The sequence below is a fragment of the Oncorhynchus clarkii genome, chromosome 1, assembly GCF_045791955.1.
Source record: "Oncorhynchus clarkii lewisi isolate Uvic-CL-2024 chromosome 1, UVic_Ocla_1.0, whole genome shotgun sequence".
Classification (NCBI taxonomy): domain Eukaryota; kingdom Metazoa; phylum Chordata; class Actinopteri; order Salmoniformes; family Salmonidae; genus Oncorhynchus; species Oncorhynchus clarkii.
In genome coordinates, this window is record NC_092147.1 from 41132855 (window position 1) to 41156985 (window position 24131).

A 24131-nucleotide genomic window follows, 5' to 3' on the forward strand; every position below is an offset into this window, starting at 1 on the left:
GATCACTGCTGCTTTAACTGCCCCCAGCGTTGTTCTCCTAGCCTTGTGACGATCATGTGTCAATATCGGGTTATATCATTTCCGAGGGATGATGATTTTATTTTCGTGTGCAACTAAAATAAATAGATATAATTTTTTCGGAATGAGTTTCTCTGTTGTCGGGCTGGATACATATGTTTAACATCGGCAATAAGATGAGAGACATAAGTAGGGGATATTTGAACCATACGATGCAGTGTTTATCATGTAGTTCAGAACGCCTTGGGAACCCTGAGGCTAACAGAAGAAAACAGGCTGAAATGAGGAGGGACTACCTAGTACTTGTCCAATAAGAAACGCTTGTTTTCGTTTTCCGTTGCAAAGGTGTCCACCAATGAATACAAAGGGACCAGCCGGCTGCTTAATGTGTGCTGTTTGTCAAGGAGCATTGGCAACTACCTCTCTCTCTCTCTCTCTCTCACTGCTTTTCTCCATCTGTCTCTCTCTATATGTCGCTCACAGTTTCTCTGTCTCTTTCTTGTGGTTTCTCTCCCTGCTCGTTATGAAGAATAACCCCCCAGAAATCGGCCTGTAGCCTATGTCTGAGCGATGCACAATAGAGTTTGTGCCAAATGAGTTCACATTTCAGCATGAGTGATGTTTTGACCTTTGACCTGAGCTGTGGGCAGAGGTTCAGAGAAAGCCCAAAGCCTCCTGCTCCCCCTGCCAGGCCTGGCATCGTGCCATAGGCTTACAGCAGCTCTCACTTCTTTATGGCAGGCAGCTCTTACCTCTGCAACATCTATAGAGACTAGCTCCAGAACTTATAACCTTTTATCTGTAACTTAAACAATAGATGACAAGCTCTCTATTGTACTGCTACAGTAAACACTGAACCCTGTACCCTCTCTCTCTCCTTCTCCTCCATCTCCACAATGAACTATGTACCCTCTCTTTGCACACTCAATCCCTTTCCCTTTCTCTCTCTCTCTCTCTCTCTCTCTCTCTCTCTCTCTCTTTCCTTCTCTCTTCCTCTCTCCCTGAAGCACTCTGCCAACAGACAGACAATGTGGAAGCAGCATAACACAGCAGGGGCTGCCCAGGCTGAAACATGTCATTTAAGAAGTGCCGGTCTCTCCCCTTTTTCCGTCTTAACATCTTCTGCATTAGTCATTATAGGCCTTGCTTCAACTCATTCTGTTATTTAGGGAGATAAGAATCACAAATTAATGAGAGGACCCCCTATGGATATGGACACAGCGGTAGAGAGAGAGAGAGGAACATTCATTAGCTGGTCAAAACAGCTGCAATGCTAACCCATCCATGTCAACCCAAAGCTATGTTAACACCAAATAAATAGAATGAACTAGAATGAACCAAGCACGTCAGTGGGAGAGAGAGAGAGAGAGACACATTTGCATGTTTGACTGCTCTAGCCTGAGTGGTACAGTCAGAAGACACCACACGGGGATGGCTCTTCTCAGAAAGAGAGTGAGGTGAGATGATTGAGTCACCGCCGGCTAGCTTTCACAGAACACAGCGTGTCTCTGCTGGAGGCTAGGCTGTCGTAGCCCGCCTGAACACAGCGTGTCTCTGCTGGAGGCTAGGCTGTTGTAGCCCGCCTGAACACAGCGTGTCTCTGCTGGAGGCTAGGCTGTCGTAGCCCGCCTGAACACAGCGTGTCTCTGCTGGAGGCTAGGCTGTCGTAGCCCGCCTGAACACAGCGTGTCTCTGCTGGAGGCTAGGCTGTCGTAGCCCGCCTGAACACAGCGTGTCTCTGCTGGAGGCTAGGCTGTCATAGCCCGCCTGAACACAGCGTGTCTCTGCTGGAGGCTAGGCTGTCGTAGCCCGCCTGAACACAGCGTGTCTCTGCTGGAGGCTAGGTTGTCGTAGCCCGCCTGAACACAGTGTGTCTCTGCTGGAGGCTGTCGTAGCCCGCCTGAACACAGCGTGTCTCTGCTGGAGGCTAGGCTGTCGTAGCCCGCCTGAACACAGCGTGTCTCTGCTGGAGGCTAGGCTGTCGTAGCCCGCCTAAACACAGTGTGTCTCTGCTGGAGGCTGTCGTAGCCCGCCTGAACACAGCGTGTCTCTGCTGGAGGCTAGGTTGTCGTAGCCCGCCTGAACACAGTGTGTCTCTGCTGGAGGCTGTCGTAGCCCGCCTGAACACAGCGTGTCTCTGCTGGAGGCTAGGCTGTCGTAGCCCGCCTGAACACAGCGTGTCTCTGCTGGAGGCTAGGCTGTCGTAGCCCGCCTGAACACAGCGTGTCTCTGCTGGAGGCTAGACTGTCGTAGCCCGCCTGAACACAGCGTGTCTCTGCTGGAGGCTAGGTTGTCGTAGCCCGCCTGAACACAGTGTGTCTCTGCTGGAGGCTGTCGTAGCCCACCTGAGCACAGTGTGTCTCTGCTGGAGGCTGTCGTAGCCCTCCTGAACACAGCGTGTCTCTGCTGGAGGCTGTCGTAACCCTCCTGAACACAGCGTGTCTCTGCTGGAGGCTAGGCTGTCGTAGCCCTCCTGAACACAGCGTGTCTCTGCTGGAGGCTAGGCTGCCGTAGCCCGCCTGCTGCCAACTCCTACTGCCACACACTAAACATGTGTGAGATTAATCATGGCTAAAAACCTCATCCACAGAACGTGCTTGTGAATGAGAATAACAATTACAATCAATTACTGAACAAGAATTACAATCGATGGAATGTCAAAGTTTTGGCAATGACTTCAGATTAGACCAGGATAGGCTGCAGATTACTTGAAGGAATGAAATAGTGTGGCTCTTTTCAATGTGTGTGGCTTTGCAATACCATGGATATGAGATGACTGAGTGACATTGAAAAAGCATTCAGGAGTGAACAAGCCTGTATGAGTAGGTTAACAAAACCACAGTCAGTCTCTTTCACAGTGCTGAAAGAAAGGCAGTGGGTTGAGGTAGCTGTGACGAGCTCTGAAGCCCTGCAAGAGCAGAGAGAAAGAGCGACCCAGTCAGCAGCCAGACGTCTGATAAAATGGACACCCAGCTGGCCTACACTCTTAGAAAAAAAGAACAAAAAATAACCTTCTTTGGGTTCTTTGCCTGTCCCCATAGGAGAACCTTTTGAAGAACCCTTTTTGGTTGCAGGTGGAACCTTTTTGGTTCCAGACACCCTATTCCCTTTCTACAGAGGGTTCTACACAGAACCCAAAAGGGTTCGACCTGGAAACAAACAGGGTTTTCCTATGGGGACAGTAGAATAACCCTTTTTTCTAAGCGTGTATAAACACGTTTATGTACACAGGTATTGCTGTGTGTATCCAATCAAGTTCCCTGCGTCAAAGACTCGAAAAGTTGCTCAGACTGTTGAAATCACCAATGGCCCTCACCAGCAAGCTAGGCATACAGCTAGCACTGTACAGGGAATGTCCTACGTAACATTAGTCTTTGTTTTTTTTGTAGAGTTTTCTGAAAACCTACTACTGACATATCCCATTCAGACTCCTTAGAAAGGTTCAGGACTGAGTCATATTTTGAGGTAGGTGGGTTAAGTCTAGAGTCCAGGTTCTTATACAATATCTGAGGACTTTCAAAATGCTGCAATGCAGAGTAGTGTTGACAACACTACTAATGTTAGAATTCAGCTGACGAGCTAAAGGATAGCGGTCATCAGCTATCCTTTAGCTCGAAAAGCTATCGCCAGTTTTGTACAACGCAACTCAGACCAGAGCATACCGGACCTATTTTCTCTCCCTATCCCCGGATTTCTACCGCAAGCTCTGGACATTTACACCTGGATATTGGAGCTAGCTAGCTGCTATCTGAGTGACTATTAGCTTACGTCGGTCCCGGATCAAATATCAATTGTTCCGGAGCTAGCCAGCTGAAGAGTTCCATCAGCCACTCCTGGGCTACAATCACCTATCCGGACCTGTTTTACTGCCGACGCGGAGCCCCACCGGGCCTTCACGACTGGAATACCGACGTTATCTGCCCAAGGGAGTCATCCAACTAGCCCCTCCGTCACGACGTTACCTGAACGCCCATCTGCGGCCCGCTAATCGTTAGCTGTCTTATCGGCTGCTATCTGAATAGGTCCATCGGACAATTTTCTTGGGTCACTAAATCTATTTTGCCAATTCGATTGGTCCCCTCTACCACACGGAACACCACTAATCCTACCGACGGAAACGCACGAGGTGGCTAAAAACAGGCCTCCATCCTCTGCCAGCTTGCTACCGATGGCCCGGCTAGCTGTCTGAATCGCCATGACCCCAACCAACCTCACTACTCACTGGACCCTTATGATCACTCGACTAAGCATGCCTCTCCTTAATGTCAATATGCCTTGTCCATTGCTGTTCTGGTTAGTGTTTATTGGCTTATTTCACTGTAGAGCCTCTAGCCTGCTCATTATACCTTATCCAACCTTTCTTTTCCACCACCCACACATGCAATGACATCACCTGGTTTCAATGATGTTTCTAGAGACAATATCTCTCTCATCATCACTCAATGCCTAGGTTTACCTCCACTGTATTCACATTCTACCATACCTTTGTTTGTACATTATACCCTAAAGCTATTTTATCGCCCCCAGAAACCTCCTTTTACTCTCTGTTCCAGACGTCCTAGACGACCAATTCTCATAGCTTCTAGCCGTACCCTTATCCTACTCCTCCTCTTTTCCTCTGGTGATGTAGAGGTGAATCCAGGCCCTGCAGTGCCTAGCTCCACTCCTATTCCCCAGGCTCTCTTTTGATGACTTCTGTAACTGTAATAGCTTTGGTTTCATGCATGTTAACATTAGAAGCCTTCTCCCTAAGTTTGTTTTATTCACTGCTTTAGCACACTCTGCCAACCTGGATGTCCTAGCCGAGTCCTGGCTTAGGAAAACCACCAAGAACTCTGAAATCTCCATCCCTAACTACAACATTTTCATACAAGATAGAACGACCAAAGGGGGCGGTGTTGCAATCTACAGCAGAGATAGCCTGCAGAGTTCTGTCCTATTATCCAGGTCTGTACGCAAACAATTTGAACTTCTACTTGTAAAATTCCACCTCTCGAAAAACAAGTCTCTCACCGTTGCAGCCTGCTATAGACCACCCTCTGCCCCCAGCTGTGCTCTGGACACCATACGTGAACTGATTTCCCCCCATCTATCTTCAGAGCTCGTGCTGCTAGGTGACCTAAACTGGGACATGCTTAATTAACACCCCAGCCATCCTACAATTTAAGCTTGATGCCCTCAATCTCACACAAATTATCAATGAACCTACCAGGTATCACCCCGAAGCCGTAAACACGGGCAACCTCATACATATCATCCTAACCAACTTGCCCTCTAAATACACCTCGGCTGTTTTCAACCTAGATCTCAGCGATCACTGCCTCATTGCCTGCATCCGTAATGGGTCAGCGGTCAAACGACCTCCACTCATCACTGTCAAACGCTCCTTGAAACACTTCAGCGAGCAGGCCCTTCTAATCGACCTGGCCCGGGTATCCTGGAAGGATATTGACCTCATTCCGTCAGTAGAGGATGCCTGGTTATTGTTATTGTTTTTTAAATGCCTTCCTCATCATCTTAAATAAGCATACCCCATTCAAGAAATGATGAACCAGGGACAGATATAGCCCTTGGTTCTCTCCAGACCTGACTGCCCTTAACCAACACAAAAACATCCTATGGTGTTCTGCATTAGCATTGAACAGCCCACGTGATATGCAACTTTTCAGGAAAGTTAGAAACCAATATACACAGGCAGTTAGAAAACCCAAGGACAGCTTTTTCAAGCAGAAATTTGCTTCCTGCCACAAAAACTCCCAAAAGTTCTGGGACACTGTAAAGTCCATGGAGAATAAGAACACCTCCTCCCCGCTGCCCACCGCACTGACGATAGGAAACTCTGTCACCACCGATAAATCCACTATAATTGAGCATTTCAATAAGCATTTTTCTACGGCTGTCCATGCTTTCCACCTGGCTACCCCTACCCCGGTCAACAGCACTGCACCCCACACAGCAACTCGCCCAAGCCTTCCCCATTTGTCCTTCACCCAAATCCAGTCAGATGATGTTCTGAAAGAGCTGCAAAATCTGGACCCCTACAAATCAGCCGGGCTAGACAATCTGGACAATTTCTTTCTAAAACTATGCCAAAATTGTTGCAACCCCTATTACTAGCCTGTTCAACTTCTCTTTCGTGTCGTCTGAGATTCCCAAAGATTGGAAAGCAGCTGCGGTCATCCCCCTCTTCAAAGGGGACACTCTAGACCCAAACTGCTACAGACCTATATCTATCCTACTCTGCCTTTCTAAGGTCTTCGAAAGACAAGTCAACAAACAGATTACCGACCATTTCGAATCCCACCGTACTTTCTCCGCTATGCAATCTGGTTTCAGAGCTGGTCATCGGTGCACCTCAGCCACGCTCAAGGTCCTAAACGATATCTTAACCGCCATCGATAAGAAACAATACTGTGCAGCCGTATTCATTGACCTGGCCAAGGCTTTCAATTCTGTCAATCACCACATCCTCATCGGCAGACTCGATAGCCTTGGTTTCTCAAATGATTGCCTCGCCTGGTTCACCAACTACTTCTCTGATAGAGTTCAGTGTGTCAAATCGGAGGGCCTGTTGTCCGGGCCTCTGGCAATCTCTATGGGGGTGCCACAGGGTTCAATTCTTGGGCTGAATCTCTTCTCTGTATACATCAATGATGTCGCTCTTGCTGCTTGTGAGTCTCTGATCCACCTCTACGCAGACGACACCATTCTGTATACTTCTGGCCCTTTTTTGGACACTGTGTTAACAACCCTCCAGACGAGCTTCAATGCCATACAACTCTCCTTCCGTGGCCTCCAACTGCTCTTAAATACAAGTAAAACTAAATGCAAGCCTTTCAACCGATCGCTGCCTGCACCTGCCCGCCCATCCAGCATCACTACTCTGGACGGTTCTGACTTAGAATATGTGGACAACTACAAATACCTAGGTGTCTGATTAGACTGTAAACTCTCCTTCCAGGCTCACATCAAACATCTCCAATCCAAAGTTAAATCTAGAATTGGCTTCCTATTTCGCAACAAAACATCCTTCACTCATGCTGCCAAACGTACCCTCGTAAAACTGACCATCCTACCGATCCTCAACTTCGGCAATGTCATTAATTAACAAAATAGCCTCCAATACCCTACTCAATAAATTGGATGCAGTCTATCACAGTGCCATCCATTTTGTCACCAACACCCCATATACTACCCACCACTGCGACCTGTACGCTCTCGTTGGCTGACCCTCGCCTCATACTCGTCGCCAAACCCACTGGCTCCAGGTCATCTACAAGACCCTGCTAGGTAAAGTCCCCCCTTATCTCAGCTCGCTGGTCACCATAGCAGCACCCACCTGTAGCACGCGCTCCAGCAGGTATATCTCTCTGGTCACCCCCAAAACCAATTACTCCTTTGGCCGCCTCTCCTTCCAGTTCTCTGCTGCCAATGACTGGAACGAACTACAAAAATCTCTGAAACTGGAAACACTTATCCCTCACTAGCTTTAAGCACCAGCTGACAGAGCAGCTCACAGATTACTGCACCTGTACATAGCCCATCTATAATTTAGCCCAAACAACTACCTCTTCCCCTACTGTATTTATTTATTTATTTTGCTCCTTTGCACCCCATTATTTCTATGTCTACTTTGAACATTCTTCCACTGCAAATCTTCCATTCCAGTGTTTTACTTGCTATATTGTATTTACTTCGCCACCATGGCCTTTTTTTTTGCCTTTACCTCCCTTATCTCACCGCATTTGCTCACATTGTATATAGACTTATTTTTCTATTGTGTTATTGACTGTATGTTTGTTTTACTCCATGTGTAACTCTGTGTTGTTGTATGTGTCAAACTGCTTTGCTTTATCTTGGCCAGGTCACAATTGTAAATGAGAACTTGTTCTCAACTTGCCTACCTGGTTAAATAGAGGTGAAATATATATATATATATATATATATATATATTTTTTAAACAGTTATCAGTGGTGTTGCCTATCATTAAAACTACCACTAGGACAAATTATATCCAGTCCGATCAACAGACAATACTCTTCATCTCATCTCCTTCATTATATAACAGTAAATACCAGACCTTGTTGCGGTGCCTTGTAACAACATCTAATGTTACATGCTGCCTCGAAGGCTGCTTAGTAGGCTTCTATTCACAACATCCAAACCATTGCTCTATTTCAGAGGCAAGTCAGAGTATGAATGGATAAATGTCCACTGCAGAAAAAAGGCAATGAGTTAATAAACAAATATAATGTATATCACATCAGATTGACCCCAACACCAAGAAGATACAAAAAAAAGTGAGCAATGTTATATATGCACTGATGCATTTTGATCAGGAAGTAAATCACAGGAAGCAGAACGGGCAGAGTCAGTTGGTTTACACTGCAAGCTCTCTCTGGAGACACTTCTTCCCTTGTGAGTTGAAGGATTAAGCATTACAGAGCAGAGAGCAGCGTATCGGCACAGTGCCGGACGAGGGAAGATGAGATGAAAGAGTGTCTGACTCCAGATGCTCCAGTCACAGAGATCTCCTCCTCCGTGTGCGTTTGATCCTGTCTTCCGGTCTGCTGCCTGCTCCACTCTGTTCTCCGCTGTTCAGGCCTTGGTCCGGGTATTAAGAAGCAGAAGGAGATGGGGGAGTAGGGGATCTAACAAGGTCATTGCTGCGTCTGAAATTGCACCCTATTCTCTATATAGTGCACTCCTTTGACCACGGTCCTATGGACCCTAGGACATAGGGTGCCATTTTCGACGCACACATGGCCTTATAAGAGCCTCCACTCCCCGTCTAACTGTTTATGTGTTCCATATTAGAGCTGCAGAGTTGATCATGGCTGTGACAGCAGCAGGCGTGGTTATTTAATGGGGCACTTTGTTAAGGCCGGAAGACACAGACGCTGGAGCTTCTTGCGAGACTCATAGACAGAAGAGATGCAGAGTGAAATGAAACAAACAATAAGCAACCTCTGAATCTCCTTGTTTCTATGTATGTGTGTATGTGTGTGTGTATGAATGTGTATATGTGTATGTGTATGTGTGTGTATGTGTATGTGTGTATGTATGTGTGTGTGTATGTATGTGTATGTGTGTATGTATGTGTGTATGTATGTGTGTATGTATGTGTATGTGTGTATGCATGTGTGTATGCGTCTGAGTATGTGAGCAGAGTGGAGCTGGAGTGAGGAGTGTGCCTAATTGACTGGAGCGCAGATCGAGATTCCAAAAGGCTGGAGCGCCGGCCTTCCCTCTTGCTTCAATTTCACTCCAATAGCGCTCACTTCACGAGATCAGGGCATGCCCGTCCCAGCATGCATTTGTAGTCTACTTGTGTTCTGCTATCTATAGCCCCTTGCTTTAGCTAAATCTTTTCATAAAGAAACTGATCAAACACACAGGTGCTAAATCAAGGTGACTTACAAAGATGAGGACCAATAGCAAGAGAGGGAGTGCAGTGATGTAATATCCACAACTAAATAATCATTGTGGAACCTGAAAAGACACATATCCCGAAAGCATGATGGCGTACTTACTATGTGCACATGCTAAAAGAAAGGAACGAGGTGGGTAGATAACTTAGTGTCATTGTAGCAAAGTATTTATAAACTAAAAATCAGATCTCTGAAAAGTTTCATTAATTTCTGTTCTATTATCTATACAATAGGCCATAGTTGATTTTGGTCCAATAGGCCTGGCATATTCTTTCAAGGAGCTTTCCATTTTGATTGGGTTATTTTGCCTAAAAACCTTCAGGCCTACCTATAGAGAACAAAATGCATCCCTGCCCAGCCAGCAAGAGTGGCATAAAGGGTGTTTATCATCCCCAGTGGCTCTGCAGGTGTGGAGAGGATATTCTCCGCTGCTGACCTGCTCTCCAGGAACCATCACATGAGCCTGAACCCACAGACTGGCCAAACTCGTGTTTCTAAAATAAGGCATTTTTTGTTTAATTTGTATTTAATTCTATGTAAGCCACAGCCTATATGCGCAATGTATAGACTATAATGATTTAATACAACAACATGTTGTTTAAAAGATGAGTGCTTTATGTCCCTACCAGCCTATTGTGTCACACTCGCAAATGCTTCACAATGTATTTCTTTGTAAGCTATAGCCTTGAAATAATTGAAATAATATAGCCTAAATAATTCATTTTAGTCTCCCTGTCTGGCTCCTGACCTATTTAGTGTTGATATGATGTTTAATATGACATGTAGCCTATTTGAAATGATAAACACTTCTTGCATTCACCTTTTCATGTTTATTAACCTGTTGGATCTCTGGGGGCGCTATTTCATTTTTGGATAAAAAACGTTCCCGTTTTAAGCGCGATATTTTGTCACGAAAAGATGCTCGACTATGCATATTCTTGACCGTTTTGGAAAGAAAACACTCTGAAGTTTCAGAATCTGCAAAGATTTTGTCTGTAAGTGCCCCAGAACTCATTCTACAGGCGAAACCAAGATGATGCATCACCCAGGAATTAGCAGAATAAGCTCTGTTTTCCATTGTCTCCTTATATGGCTGTGATTGCGCAAGGAATGAGCCTACACTTTCTGTCGTTCGCCCAAGGTCTTAGCAGCATTGTGACGTATTTGTAGGCATATCATTGGAAGATTGACCATAAGAGACTACATTTTCCAAGTGTCCGCCTGGTGTCCTGCGTCGAATTCGGTGCGCAATTGCCAGCTGCTTCCACTTTACCATTTGATTCAGGGGAGAAAGCATGTGTCCAAGAACGATGTATCAATGAAGAGATATGTGAAAAACACCTTGATGATTGATTCTAAACAGCGTTTGCCATGTTTTCAGTCGATATTATGGAGTTAATTTGGAAAAAAGTTCGCGTTTTGAGGACTGAATTTTCGGTTTTTTTTTGGTAGCCAAATGTGATGTATAAAACGGAGCCTGGAAAAACTGAGCATCTGCTATCCAACTGAGAGTATCCTCATTGAAAACATCAGAAGTTCTTCAAAGGTAAATGATTTTATTTGAAGGCTTTTATGTTTTTGTTGAAATGTTGCGTGCTGGATGCTAATGCTAACGCTAAATCCTTTGTTTGCTAGCTACTGTTACACAAATTATTGTTTTCCTATGGTTGAGAAGCATATTTTGAAAATCTGAGATGACAGTTTTGTTTACAAAAGGCTAAGCTTGCGAGATGGCATATTTATTTCATTTCATTTGCGATTTTCATGAATAGTTAACGTTGCGTTATGGTAATGAGCTTGAGTCTGTATTCCTGATACCGGATCCGGTATGGGGAGTTCCAAGAGGTTAAAATACTTTTCATTCAAATCATCTGGTTTGGTGTCAATACTTCAAAACCAAATGGTAGTTCCAGGTAGTGTCAAAACCAGATGGGTGTTGGTTCAATTAATGAATGGAGCGATTATGGAGCGTGTTTTTGCGTGTTTTTATTGCGCAGAGCGGTTGGAAAGGACATGGAGCGCCAGAGCAGAGCGCAGGATTTCCGACTGCTCAACTCCGTGCTCACATACTCTGGTGTGCGTCCCATTTGTCCTGCAACCCCCGGCTTCATCTACCAGACAAAGATAGGGTTTCATCCAAAATTAATGCAGCAAAATATTGGCAGTTGTCTGGGTTTTTATCTCACAATAGAGTGGCAGCGCACGTCAAACCGCAGGCTGTTGTGACCCCGGAGAAACAGATTGAAAATCCTCAATCTGAAAAATGCCAACCCACCCCTCCCTCTTTGCCCCACACCCCCCTATCCAATCCAATCTCTCTGATGTATTTTTGTTCCAGCCAGGTCCGATCACTGTCTGTCTTTCACACTCATCACCACAGCTCGCCTGCTGCGTGGCATACTGGCCTGCAGCAGAGATGGACTTACAATTGAGGTGGAGTTTATATGGGACTCAGTCATCAACCCCTGCAAAATGACTGTACGCATCTCTGTAAACATGCTGAATCCCATGTTTACAGAGTTGCAGTCAATTCCATTTCAATTGTTAAATCAGGAAGTAGTGCTGAGCGATTAGTGCTTTTTTTTTAGGTTGGTTTAGTTTTGGTTCGATTCTGAAAAAATTATCACAGTTATCAATTTCGGTTTAGATTTATTTGCTTTTTACATTAAATGACCTCTGCATTATGTGGGTTGAATGCTGTAACAACACGGAATAAAACAATTAACCAAAGTCCCACGATGGTAGTGACTACCCATTACTGCTTATCACTTATGAATCATAATTGATTTATTTTACTTGAATAAAATATTTCAGTTGTTCATCCCAAGTCATCATCTCATCTCTATAGAGCTACTGCCTATGCTGTCTGACAAAATCACTATTTTAGTAGTTCTTCAATGTAAATAAGGCATACCTTTATGACTGCTGAATACAAACTATCAATCAACTGCTCTATCCCTCTCCATCTTGTATTGTTCTGTCTCTTCTTTCCCTCTGTCTGCCCCACACTAACCTAGCAGGCGTAAAATAAACACACAGACTGGACAAGTAGGCACGCAATGGATTATGGTCATTGTACTTAAATACCACGTTTGCTGCGCTAAACAAAAATATAAACGCAACATGTAAAATGTTGGTCCCATGTTTCATGAGCTGAAATAAAAGATCCCATGAATTTTCCATATCCACAAAAAGCTTATTTCTCAAAAAATGTATGCACAAATTGGTTTACTGTACATCCCTGCTAGTGATCATTTCTCCTTGCCAAGAAAATCCATCCACCTGACAGGTGTGGCATATCAACAAGCTTAAATAGATTAAATAGCATTATCATTATACAGGTGCACCTTGTGGTGGGGACAATAAAAGGTCACTCCAAAATGTGCAGTTTTTTCACACAACACAATGTCACAAATGTCTCAAGTTTTGAAGGAGCGTGCAATTGGCATGCTGACTGAAGGAATGTCCAACAGAGCTGTTGCCAGAGAATGTTGCAGTACGTCCAACCGGCCTTACAACCACAAACCCAGCCCAGGACCTCCACATCCGGCGTCTTCACCTGCGGGATCGTCTGAGATCAGCCACCTGGACTGCTGATGAAACTGTGGATTTGCACAACCGAAGAAACCGTCTCAGGGAAACTCATCTGTGTGCTTGTCGTCCTCACCAGGGTCTTGTCCTGACTGTAGTTCGGCTTCATAACCAACTTCAGTGGGCAAATGCTCACCTTCGATGACCCCTGGCACGTTGGAGAAGTGTGGTCTTCACGGATGAATCACGGTTTCAACTGTACCGTGCATGGCATCGTGTGGGTAAGCGGTTTGCTGATGTCAACATTGTGAACAGAGTGTCCCTATAACGACACAAGGTGAGACCCAGATGCAGACACAGGAGGCAGATGGTTCGAGTCTCTGATATTAATTGAACAATGAGGGGCCCGGCGAGAGGCAGGTCGAGGACAGGCAAGAGATCCTAACCAGGTCAGAGTCCAAACGGTACAGGGGGGCAGGCTCGAGGTCAGGGGCAGGCAGAATGGTCAGGCAGGTGGGCTCAGTGTCATGGTAGGCAAAAGGTCAGAACTGGCAGGACTCGAAAAGAGAGACTAGGAAAAAAAGCTTGGAAAACCGCTGGTTGACTTGGCAAGACAAGACGAACTGGCGACAGACAAACAGAGAACACCGGTATAAATACACTGAGGGTAATAGGGAAGATCGGTGACACCTGGAGGGGGGTGGAGACAATCACAAGGACAGGTGAAACAGATCAGGGTGTGACAGTCCCATGGTGGCGTTGGGGTTATGGTATGGGCAGGCATAAGCCATGGACAACGAACACAATTGTATTTTATCGATGGCAATTTGAATGTATAGAGACACCGTGACGAGATCCTGAGGCCCATTGTTGTGCCTTTCATCCGCCGCCATTACCTCATGTTTCAGCATGATACAGTGGTTCTTCCTGTAAAAGTTGCGTCATACTGCAGCATATAATTCTATGGCACCTTATTTAATTGTCAGCCATTGTTGCCACTAATGCTAGTTAGTGCTAGTTTGACCACTAGAGAGCATCTTTGAAAAGCATTCTTCAATATTGGCTGTACTAGAGAATTTGAAACCTTTTTTTGTAAGAACATAATATATGGGATTGATTTCCCGAAATGTAGCTTAATTAATTTGATGAATATGAAACCCTCAGGGTTTTTCCAATGCTTCATTGGTCTGTTTCGGTTGATGGCCCTCTGATCTGCAAACGCATTCTACGGTTATATATGTGTCGACTAAAGCGATTTAATTCATGAATGCATTTGAAAGTTTTTTTTATATTGTGATAGTGAAGAGCAAAATTCTTCTCAAGAGAATTAACATTACAGTCACACCAACTGGTAGGCTAATCACACATTTGTACAAAATGGTAAGAGAACTGGTGAAGAATGTTCCCCCTCTACACACACATTTCTTTACTAGAACCTGTAAATTAAAATACTGTCAGATCCATAAAATGTCCTCGTACAGTAGTAGATCTAATTAACAGCACATTACTCAACACTAGTGAGACTCATGTCGCCTACGTTAGGTCTACAGTATGTGTAAAAATATTATTTTCAATGAAGTGACTCTCCGACTAATAATTCAATTTAGAGGATTGGCGGATTCTAAGTTAATATCTAAGGGGCATTTTTAGTTAGGGCAAAACTGGTCTGTGGGAATATCTAAGGGGCTTTCAAATAAATATAATTCAGGGTTAATAATAATAATAATAATCACTTTGCTTAAAGTTATGATATATTGGAGATTATTTAGTTTTCAAATAAATGAAAGTTATTGGCTGTACTACAGAATTTAAAACCTTTTTTTGTAAGAACATAGTAATTAATATTATGGTGTTTCTATTCCAAGAAAAACGAAAAAACTAAACCCTCAGGGTTTCTTTTGGGAAAATATGGAGCTGTACAATGTGACCTTTATTAAACTAGACATGTCAGTTAAGAACAAATTGTTATTTACAATGAAACCTGGACTACGTTGGGCCAATTGTGCGCCGCCCAATGGGCCTCCCAATCATGGCCGGTTGTGATACAGCCAACCTAACTAAGAAATACATTTGACGACACAATTCTCCCCTTACCCTCCTTCTTGGCAAGAGTCTATTGTCCTGTTAATAGCCCATAATGGCGCTGTACAACGTGACCAGTCAGGAGTAGGCTACAGTACTACAGTAAGAGGAAAATAACCCTAAAATGTCAACACCCTAATTGTAGTCTAGCCAATACCCAAAAGGAGATTCAGTGAATATAACATTACTTATCAAGACCAGTCCGCATGCTTGTGTTATGGTGAGTGAATGAGGACCCAAAAGCGAACTAACTTAAACAGAGCTTCTTTAATAACCAAACATAGGTAGGCTCAGATAGACCGGCAGATTCCGACAGGACAGGACAAGGTTACAGCAAACATGACGATAGTCTGGCTCAGGCATGAAACACAAACAAGAATCCGACAAGGACAGGAACAGAAACAGAGAGAGATATAGGGACCTAATCAGAGGGAAAAAGGGAACAGGTGGGAAACGGGGTGAATGGGTAGTTAGAGGAGACAAGGAACAGCTGGGAGAAAGCGGGGGAGAAAAGGTAACCTAACAACGACCAGCAGAGGGAGACAGGGTGAAGGGAAAGGACAGAGACAAGACACAACATGACAGTACCCCCCCACTCACCGAGCGCCTCCTGGCGCACTCGAGGAGGAAACCTGGCGGCAACGGAGGAAATCCTCGATCAGCGCACGGTCCAGCACGTCCCGAGAGGGAACCCAACTCCTCTCCTCAGGACCGTACCCCTCCCAATCGACAAGGTACTGGTGACCACGGCCCCGAGGACGCATGTCCAAAATCCTGCGGACCCTGTAGATGGGTGCGCCCTCGACAAGGATGGGGGGGGGGGGGGGGGAAGACGAGCGGGGGCGCGAAGAACGGGCTTAATACAGGAGACATGGAAGACCGGGTGGACGCGACGAAGGTATCGCGGAAGAAGAAGTCGAACTGCGACAGGATTAATGACCCGAGAAATACGGAACGGACCAATGAACCGCGGGGTCAACTTGCGAGAAGCCGTCTTAAGGGGAAGGTTCTGAGTGGAGAGCCAAACTCTCTGACCGCGACAATATCTAGGACTCTTAGTTCTACGCTTATTAGCAGCCCTCACAGTCTGCGCCCTATAACGGCAAAGTGCAGACCTGACCCTCTTCCAGGTGCGCTCGCAACGTTGGACAAAAGCCTGAGCGGAGGGGACGCTGGACTCGGCGAACTGAGATGAGAACAGCGGAGGCTGGTACCCGAGGCTACTCTGAAAAGGAGATAGCCCGGTCGCAGACGAAGGAAGCGAGTTGTGGGCGTATTCTGCCCAGGGGAGCTGTTCTGACCAAGACGCAGGGTTGCGAAAAGAAAGACTGCGTAAGATGCGACCAATAGTCTGATTGGCCCGTTCTGCTTGACCGTTAGACTGGGGGTGAAAGCCGGAAGAGAGACTGACGGAAGCCCCAATCAAACGGCAAAACTCCCTCCAAAATTGAGACGTGAATTGCGGACCTCTGTCCGAAACGACGTCTGACGGAAGGCCATGAATTCTGAAAACATTCTCGATGATGATTTGTGCCGTCTCTTTAGCAGAAGGAAGCTTAGCAAGGGGAATGAAATGAGCCGCCTTAGAGAACCTATCGACAACCGTAAGAATAACAGTCTTCCCCGCTGACGAAGGCAGTCCGGTGACAAAATCTAAGGCGATGTGAGACCACGGTCGAGAGGGGATAGGAAGCGGCCTGAGACGGCCGGCAGGAGGAGAGTTACCGGACTTAGTCTGCGCGCAGACCGAACAAGCAGCCACGAAACGACGCGTGTCATGCTCCCGGGTGGGCCACCAAAAACGCTGGCGAATGGAAGCAAGCGTACCCCGAACGCCAGGGTGGCCGGCTAACTTGGCAGAGTGAGCCCACTGAAGAACGGCCAGACGAGTAGGAACGGGAACGAAAAGAAGGTTCCTAGGACAAGCGCGCGGCGACGGAGTGTGAGTGAGCGCTTGTTTTACCTGCCTCTCAATTCCCCAGACAGTCAACCCGACAACACGCCCCTCAGGGAGAATCCCCTCGGGGTCAGTGGAGGCTACTGAAGAACTGAAGAGACGAGACAAAGCATCAGGCTTGGTGTTCTTAGAGCCCGGACGATAAGAAATCACGAACTCGAAACGAGCGAAAAACAGCGCCCAACGCGCCTGACGCGCATTAAGTCGTTTGGCAGAACGGATGTACTCAAGGTTCCTATGGTCAGTCCAAACGACAAAAGGAACGGTCGCCCCCTCCAACCACTGTCGCCATTCGCCTAGGGCTAACCGGATGGCGAGCAGTTCGCGGTTACCCACATCATAGTTACGTTCCGACGGCGACAGGCGATGAGAAAAATACGCGCATGGGTGGACCTTGTCGTCAGAGAGGGAGCGCTGAGAAAGAATGGCTCCCACGCCCACCTCTGACGCGTCAACCTCGACAACGAACTGTCTAGAGACGTCAGGTGTAACAAGGATAGGAGCGGATGTAAAACGATTCTTGAGGAGATCAAAAGCTCCCTGGGCGGAAACGGACCACTTAAAGCACGTCTTGACAGAAGTAAGGGCTGTGAGAGGAGCGGCCACCTGACCGAAATTACGGATGAAACGACGATAGAAGTTCGCGAAGCCGAGAAAGCGCTGCAGCTCGACGCGTGACTTAGGGACGGGCCAATCAATGACAGCTTGGACTTTAGCGGGATCCATCTTAATGCCTTCAGCGGAAATAACAGAACCGAGAAATGTGACGGAGGAGGCATGAAAAGTGCACTTCTCAGCCTTCACAAAAAGACAATTCTCTAAAAGGCGCTGGAGGACACGTCGAACGTGCTGAACATGAATCTGGAGTGACGGTGAAAAAATCAGGATATCGTCAAGGTAAACGAAAACAAAGATGTTCAGCATGTCTCTCAGGACATCATTGACTAATGCCTGAAAGACAGCTGGAGCGTTAGCGAGGCCGAAAGGAAGAACCCGGTATTCAAAGTGCCCTAACGGAGTGTTAAACGCCGTCTTCCACTCGTCCCCCTCCCTGATGCGCACGAGATGGTAAGCGTTACGAAGGTCCAACTTAGTGAAAAACCTGGCTCCCTGCAGGATCTCGAAGGCTGAAGACATAAGAGGAAGCGGATAACGATTCTTAACTGTTATGTCATTCAGCCCTCGATAATCTATGCAGGGGCGCAGAGACCCGTCCTTCTTCTTGACAAAAAAAAACCCCGCTCCGGCGGGAGAGGAGGAGGGGACTATGGTACCGGCGTCAAGAGCTACAGACAAATAATCCTCGAGAGCCTTACGTTCGGGAGCCGACAGAGAGTATAGTCTACCCCGGGGGGGAGTGGTTCCCGGAAGGAGATCAATACTACAATCATACGACCGGTGTGGAGGAAGAGAGGTGGCCCTGGACCGACTGAACACCGTGCGCAGATCGTGATATTCCTCCGGCACCCCTGTCAAATCACCAGGCTCCTCCTGTGAAGAAGAGACAGAGGAAACAGGAGGGATAGCAGACATTAAACATTTCACATGACAAGAGACGTTCCAGGAGAGGATAGAATTACTAGACCAATTAATGGAAGGATTATGACAAACTAGCCAGGGATGGCCCAAAACAACAGGTGTAAAAGGTGAACGAAAAATCAAAAAAGAAATGGTTTCGCTATGATTACCAGAAACAGTGAGGGTTAAAGGTAGCGTCTCACGCTGAATCCTGGGGAGAGGACTACCATCCAGGGCGAACAAGGCCGTGGACTCCCTTAACTGTCTGAGAGGAATGTCATGTTCCCGAGCCCAGGTCTCGTCCATAAAACAGCCCTCCGCCCCAGAGTCTATTAAGGCACTGCAGGAAGCTGACGAACCGGTCCAGCGTAGATGGACCGACAAGGTAGTGCAGGATCTTGAAGGAGAGACAGGAGTAGTAGCGCTCACCAGTAGCCCTCCGCTTACTGATGAGCTCTGGCTTTTACTGGACATGAAGTGACAAAATGACCAGCAGAACCGCAATAGAGACAGAGGCGGTTGGTGATTCTCCGTTCCCTCTCCTTAGTCGAGATGCGGATACCTCCCAGCTGCATAGGCTCAGCTCCCGAGCCGGCAGAGGAAGATGGTAGTGATGCGGAGAGGGGGACAACGGAGAACGCGAGCTCCTTTCCACGAGCTCGGTGACGCAGATCAACCCGTCGCTCAATGCGAATAGCGAGTTCAATCAGGGAATCCACGCTGGAAGGGACCTCCCGGGAGAGAATCTCATCCTTTACCTCTGCGCGGAGACCCTCCAGAAAACGAGCGAGCAAAGCCGGCTCGTTCCAGCCACTGGAGGCAGCAAGAGTGCGAAACTCAATAGAGTAGTCTGTTATGGATCGATTACCTTGACATAGGGAAGACAGGGCCCTGGAAGCCTCCTCCCCAAAAACAGATCGATCAAAAACCCGTATCATCTCCTCCTTAAAGTCCTGATACTGGTTAGTACACTCAGCCCTTGCCTCCCAGATTGCCGTGCCCCACTCACGAGCCCGTCCAATAAGGAGAGATATGACGTAGGCGACACGAGCAGTGCTCCTGGAGTAAGTGTTGGGCTGGAGAGAAAACACAATATCACACTGGGTGAGGAACGAGCGGCATTCAGTGGGCTCCCCAGAGTAACACGGCGGGTTATTGATTCTGGGCTCCGGAGATTCGAAAGCCCTGGAAGTGGCCGGTGGATCGAGGCGGAGATGGTGAACCTGTTCTGTGAGGTTGGAGACTTGGGTGGCCAGGGTCTCAACGGCATGTCGAGCAGCAGACACTTCCTGCTCGTGTCTGCCTAGCATCGCTCCCTGGATCCCGACGGCTGAGTGGAGAGGATCCGAAGTCGCTGGGTCCATTCTTGGTCGGATTCTTCTGTTATGGTGAGTGAATGAGGACCCAAAAGCGAACTAACTTAAACAGAGCTTCTTTAATAACCAAACATAGGTAGGCTCAGATAGACCGGCAGATTCCGACAGGACAGGACAAGGTTACAGCAAACATGACGATAGTCTGGCTCAGGCATGAAACACAAACAAGAATCCGACAAGGACAGGAACAGAAACAGAGAGAGATATAGGGACCTAATCAGAGGGAAAAAGGGAACAGGTGGGAAACGGGGTGAATGGGTAGTTAGAGGAGACAAGGAACAGCTGGGAGAAAGCGGGGGAGAAAAGGTAACCTAACAACGACCAGCAGAGGGAGACAGGGTGAAGGGAAAGGACAGAGACAAGACACAACATGACAGCTTGTCTCAGAGCAGTGCTGTCTTGACCTCTGAATGCCGTCTTTCCCCCTTCCACTTGCCTCTTCCATTCATTTTGAAAGTTATTTTCCAGTAAACATAATCAGTGCTCTAAGTCCCCATTGCGCTGGTCTGGAGCAGTGATGCAGGGTACCGTACTAAACCATAAATGAATCCCGCAGCATACAGTAATCTCAAAACCTTTAGTTGAGCAACCACTGCAATGCACGGCCCCATGTCGCAAGGATCTGTACAACATCCTGGAAGCTGAAAATGTCCCAGTTCTTCCATGGTCTGCATGTCACCCATTATTGAGCATGTTTGGGATGCTCTGGATTGTCATGTATACAACAGCGTGTTCCAGTTCCTGCCAATATAAAGCAACTTCGCACAGCCATCGAAGAGGATTGGGACAATTTTCCACATGCCATAATCAACAGCCTGATCAACTCTATGCAAAGGAGGTGTGTCATGCTGCATGAGGAAAATGGTGGTTTTCTGATCCACGTCCCTACCTTTTTTTTGGGGGGGGGGGGGTGTATCTGTGACCAACAGATCCATATCATTATTCCCATTCATGTGAAATCCATAGATTAGGTCTAATCAGTGTAGGACCGTTTACATAATCTGGTTAAGATTTTAGTAGTTTCAATAATCCATCATGGCACACATACTGTGGCGACAAAACGGAGGTGATTGTGAACGTAAGGGGCATACAGGAAGGCCCATACTCACATATCTGGTGAAGAAGTCATCCGCCTCAGCCTGCAGTCTGACACTCTGGGTGTAGAGCCAGGAGGTAGCAGGTGAAGACCAGCGTGTTGCTACTGGTCTCGTAACCCGCCAGGAAGAACACAAACGCCTGGCCCACTATCTCATCCTCCGACATCATCCTCTTCTGGGTCTGGACCGAGCGCCTGTTGGGCGACTCGTGGCTGCCGGTGCCACCATTTCCTTGTTCCCCGGAGTGGTGTGTGTGGGCCAGTTCATCAGCATGGTTCACCACATCAAAGTGTTCAAGAGAGACACATTCCTTGGTGCTGCGCGTGTCCAGCATCAGCAGCAGGAAGTCTCGCCGCCGCTACACACACACACACACACACACACACACACACGGGAGCACACACACACACACACACGGGAGCACACACACACAATTGTTGTTAATTAATGTGTTGTTTATGGATGTGTTGGTTATTGATGTGTTTCACAGGTCATCATTGTAAATAAGAATTTGTTCTTAACTGACTTACCTGTCTAAATAAAGGTGAAATAAACATGAGAGCACACGCGCATGCACACACACACGCATTCAAAGATCAAGAACAGAGAAGAGAAAGGAAGAGAGACAAAAAGAGTCCTTCATACCATTCCCATCTTTTAAGGAGCAGAAGTTTTTACAGCTCAGTAACACACTGTACCTCTTCAACAGGCTGCTCATCTCTCTGTCTGATGATCTTCTGGATACAGTTGATGAAGAAGTTGATCATCTCATCCCTCCTCTTGTTGGGGATGACCCGGGCCAGTGGAGCCAGGAATGGGAAAGCAACTGTAGACAGCAAGAGAAGAACCAACAAAATACCATCTGTGTCAGTCCACTTACGGCAGCATCTAGGGAATGCAATACAGTATATGTTAAGTGGACATGCCCCTTGTAATATATACTGTATATTATGTCCAACATTGTAAATTGTGAGAAATAGTGTGATAATGATTACATTAAAAACATAACATTGTTGTTTTAAAATCTTTCTCTGTTTCATTTTGATAATTGTTGCTAGTAGTACAGTTGTTTTCTAGACAGTATTTCTAAGCCTATGATGAGTTAGTTGGATTAAGGCAGGGCTCCACAGTACTCACTGAAGACGAACATGATGGGTCTGAAGAAGGAGAAAGAGAAGAATTTCCAGGCGTGGTGAACAAATGGGTCATCTGGGTCCTTCTGAGAGTCCACCTGGGTGCCAAAGGCCACGCTAGCTATCACGTCCATGGTGAAACAGCCAAAACACCTGAGGAGAGAGAACCAACCCAGTCAACACAATACGGTATGTGGAGGATATTATATAGACCTTATACAATGATAATACATTATAAACATCTGGTTTCACCGTTGGTTGTAGACGTTTGAATTGGATTTCCCAATGTGTTTGTTTGGAAAAATACACGATAACAATTGTATAGCCTAATGAATGAACGATCCTTATAATGAACCCCATGAGAGGGAAGGTTACTGTAGTTACAATACCTGTGAATGTCAAAGCTCTCTGCAGACTGGACATGTCCAAGCAGGTTGGTGAGCAGGGTGTCCGTGGTCATGTTGATCAGAGGACCCATCTGCACCGAGACAGAAACATATACTCATCTAACATAACATTAACTTAAGACCTAGGGACCATGTGAAGACGTTTGGACATCTTAGAGTAACGACTAAGGTCTTGGGTTGACAGTCATTTGGAACCCGGATCAAGTCTCTGTCGGGGGCCACCCCCCCAAAATTCGCTGCAAAATACCATATGAATATAGATTCAACAAATGATCCCCTTTTCATATTTTCCTGTGCAAAAAAAATCACTTTAAACCCAGACTCATCTGACAAATGTGCGAGGAGGAATCAGGGTCCCACCTGCGTGAATCAGTCCTGGTCATAAGTACAGTACAGGAGGAGACACTGCTGCCGTGTGTGTGGTGCCCACTCCTCTCCTCCTCACCTCCAGCCCCTCTCAGAAAAGTGTATGTGTTTGTGTGTGTGTGTGAGGACACCCTGAGGCAAAGAGAGGACCTGAATCAATTAAAATCCCATTAAAGTCATTGCCATTACAGAGGTCATTACTAAGGGGAAAAGAACCCTGATGATGATGGATCAAACAGATATCTAATTAATTCATTTATTCATTAAGGGAAGAGCTCTTCTGAGCATGGTGATTGCTGTGTTACAATGCGGGACTGAGAGAGGCAGATCTCAAGAATACTCTCGACCATAACTTCTCCAGGGCAGACAGAGTTATACTGCAGTAGCAACATGTCTCAAATGTAAAAATATCAAAAACAACAAATCCTCAGGTCAACTCCCTAGTCTCTTCTTATCAAAGAAAATGAGGACACTAACACATATTGGAAAACAGAGAGGAAGGACAGCTATGTCCAATGGCATGGAATATTTGCCGAAGGAACATGAGAAAAAATGCTGAAACACCCTCTGAACCTCAGGTCTCACTGCTGAGTGTCAGGGGTCCAGAATATTCTGGGCTGTGCCGTCTCCCTCTCTCTCTTCATATCTGGCTCGCTTTCACCTTTCCCTTCTCTACAGTCAGTACAGCAGAGAGAGAGAGAGAGAGAGAGAGAGAGAGAGAGGCTCTACCCTAGGTCGGTCTCTCTGCTCCGTCTCCCCACAATGGACCTGTGATCAGGGAGCAGCAGCCATTAGCACTATCTTTCTATCCCCCTCAGACAGCACACGCACACAGTCCTCAGAGGAACGGCCAAACAGGGCCGGAGGAATCCGAGGAGCCACTAAGCTCTGACGGAAGATTTGGGGATGAGGAGGAGCAGGAGTGAGGGCACAGAGAGAGAGAGAGAGAGACGCGGAGAAATCTAGACAACGTTTACACATCTCCCCTATCTACCCTCGCCATCTCTTCATCTCCTCCCCAGCGATCAATACACGCTGGGATCAAATGGGAAATGAGATCCTTACACGAGAGGAGATGCTAATGGATAAACATGCTGTAGCATTATGGGTACAATGAGCTGTGACCGAAGCTGTTACACGACTGTGACATGCTGGACTACTGTCATTGGCATCAACGTGATAATACTGAGCATAGTCTACACTGTAAGTTAATAT

General features: G+C 46.6%; 1 pseudogene; it reads right to left on the bottom strand.

The window, feature by feature from the left end:
* Positions 1-24131, bottom strand: part of LOC139407109 (thromboxane-A synthase-like) — a 75934-nt pseudogene that overhangs the window by 21754 nt on the left and 30049 nt on the right.